Source organism: Salvelinus namaycush, chromosome 32 (genome assembly GCF_016432855.1).
Source record: "Salvelinus namaycush isolate Seneca chromosome 32, SaNama_1.0, whole genome shotgun sequence".
Taxonomy (NCBI): Eukaryota; Metazoa; Chordata; class Actinopteri; order Salmoniformes; family Salmonidae; genus Salvelinus; species Salvelinus namaycush.
In genome coordinates, this window is record NC_052338.1 from 32,227,424 (window position 1) to 32,230,377 (window position 2,954).

Consider the following 2,954-nt stretch of genomic DNA (forward strand, 5'->3'; position numbering starts at 1 on the left):
GTTGATCATGCATGTCTTACCCCCCCCCCCCCCCCCCCCAGAGTGAGAGAGTACATGACTTCCAACAGGTCTCCTGGCTGAGGGGGGTGTTGATCATGCATGTCTTACCCCCCCCCCCCCCCAGAGTGAGAGAGTACATGACTTCCAACAGATCTCCTGGCTGAGGGTGGTGTTGATCATGCATGTCTTACCCCCCCCCCCCCCCCCCCAGAGTGAGAGAGTACATGACTTCCAACAGGTCTCCTGGCTGAGGGGGGTGTTGATCATGCATGTCTTACCCCCCCCCCCAGAGTGAGAGAGAACATGACTTCCAACAGGTCTCCTGGCTGAGGGTGGTGTTGATCATGCATTGCTTCTCGTGGGGTGAGCCTGATGTTCCGCATGTTACGCCTGGTGTCTAAAACAATGGGGTTAAAGGGGACATAAAGTCAGAATTTCGATAAGTCTACAAATTCAATGTTTTATCACAATATTGTATCATATTTGATGAGTTACTGACCTGTCCGTCCACAGGCTCGATCTGCTGTAGTCTCTACAACTAGATGCTCGCGCTCGGATCACATTGGCACAGGATGTCCTTGAGTGTAGCACTCCTGTTGGACTGGAAAACAAAGAGACATTTGATCAGTGCTGGGATATTTTTTAATGCCGTATCAACATCTTTTTCTGGACAGAAAATGCATTTTTGGGGTGGCAGGGTAGCCTAGGGGTTAGAGTGTTGGACTAGTAACTGAAAGGTTGCAAGTTCAAATCCCTGAGCTGACAAGGTACAAATCTGTCGTTCTGCCCCTGAACAGGCAGTTAACCCACTGTTCCTAGGCTGTCATTGAAAATAAGAATTTGTTCTTAAATGACTTGCCTAGTTAAGTAAAATTATCATAACACAAACCCTCCTTGGAAAATGTGACAAGTGGTCCCTCAACATCGAAATCCTCATTGTTTGTTCTTGTTTCCCAATCAACAGTCTGGATCTTCCTCTTCTGTCATGGTGGATGAGCTTCCTTATCTGGTAAATACAGAGCTATTTCTCTTTCCCCAAGGGAAAATGGCAGCTACAGACCCGAGTGTTGTCATTGGGTTTCCGGTCCGCCCATCTGAAAAAACAAGCAAATTTTACCAGCTAGCTAAGTTGATCACTAAAATTGTACATTTTGTATTAAAATACCATCACCCATAGACTTGACTATAGTAACGGTAAAATAGACTGGGCTTTGGTCTATCGGCACATGGATGGGACATTTCTGCTTAGATGGAGGAATTATCTGGAATGTTCAACTAGAACGTCAGGACAGTCTAGGATACTCTTTGCCCGAAGACGTGAAGTATTGCGATGAGCTATACGACTGTACTTCTGAGTCTAATTATCAAGAGGAAAGTGAAAACCCTCAGCCGTGAGGTTATTGAGGAGGACCAACAGTGATATAGGTGGATCATCTGAAAGGGACTGACATGCAGGGACATAACATAAGGATTTTGGGCACTGGTCAGCAGACCACGATTTCTACATTCAGGTCCTAAATCTGTGACATGCGATGTTTGTAAAGGCAAAATTTCACGGCTGTGTCAGGCTAGTTTGGCACATTGTCTACTAGCCCAGTCTGAAAAGTACTAGCCTTGGGCTAGCATAATTCATCCCTGTTGACATTTCTGACTGACTTAACAGGTCATTTGATTAGTCATGTACAACAGATGCACTCGTGGAACAAAACCGTTTCTGTGTTTTGTACGGGGAAAACATTGAGCACACAAGTCCTACCAAATGAAATCAAATCAAATCTGATTGGTCACATACACGTGTTTAGCAGATGTTATTGTGTGTGTAGCGAAATGCTTGTGCTTTTAGCTCCGACAGTACAGTAATATCTAAAAAGTAATATCTAACAAATTACACAACATATACCCAATACACAAAAATCGAAGTAGGAATGAATTAAGACCCTATACATATGGGGTAATATCTACTTGCTAAAAAATGCTAATGTAGCTAGCTAGGTTATTTGAAAAATGCTAAACAAGAATACACACGAGAAATACACAATATCAATTATTTACACAATAAACTACAAAGGCTATAATATCTACTTGCTAGATTACTTGCTACTTGTCGATGAGTTTGCATTGAGAAACGTGCCCTGAGGGATGACGTCAACGCTTGCGACAAGATGTATAGTTCTGCATGGTAGCCACATTAGCATTTCATTTTTGGGGAGTAATTACAGGTGAATATATTGATAAAAGTTACCTTGTCTGAGAGAGATTTGACCGGTTAATTAAAACGTCGTGCCGGGGTAAGCCTACACGAAACACGGAGTCCTTGTAATATCAAAAAGTTCTAAAATCCCAGACATAAAAATGAATGGTGAAAAAAAACAATTGGAACCATTTCCAGGTTATACCGCTAGGTTTTATGGGTATTAGGACTCATATTGTGGTACTCGATGTGTTCTCTTTACTTTTACAAACACACTTGCAAAGTGTTATCTCGATCTCTGTAGGACTCTTTAATGTATACCAGCATGCATCATCGTTACTTTGGTGGTAGAGGACACATTCAAAGGCATAGCATTGGAGAATTGACACTACCAGCTGTTCAGGGACTTGGCTCCAGAACTGTCTGTCTGGCCAGAAACTGCCACTTGGTGACGTCAATAGTATGTGTGTTTGTGTGGTGTGGTGCCACCACCATCTCCAAATTAACATCAGACACAGCAACTAGAAACAGAGAACATTTTTCTGTAATGTCTGAATTCATTGAAAAGCAGCATTGGAAGACCTTGATGACAAGCTTGGCTGCAGAGCGCTGGGTGTTTTCAATCTTCTGTCCAAGGGAGGATGGGATGGGATGTCATGGGAGAAAATGAACGGCTGGAAAGCAGGCGCCTGGATTCCTCTCTCTCTCTCTCTCTTTCTCTCTCTCTCTCTCTCTCAGCCTCTGTTCAGCTCTCTGTAGTGTT

At 43.3% G+C, this 2,954-nt stretch overlaps 1 long non-coding RNA gene across 1 annotated transcript; it reads right to left on the reverse strand.

Annotated features, from left to right (window-relative positions):
- Positions 1-241: 241 nt before the first annotated feature.
- LOC120026771 lies at positions 242-2,337 on the reverse strand. Its single transcript, XR_005473231.1, has 4 exons — positions 2,243-2,337; positions 890-1,094; positions 500-601; positions 242-397 (listed from the first exon to the last, which is right to left on the reverse strand). It is a non-coding gene; the product is annotated as an uncharacterized LOC120026771 (long non-coding RNA).
- Positions 2,338-2,954: the final 617 nt, after the last annotated feature.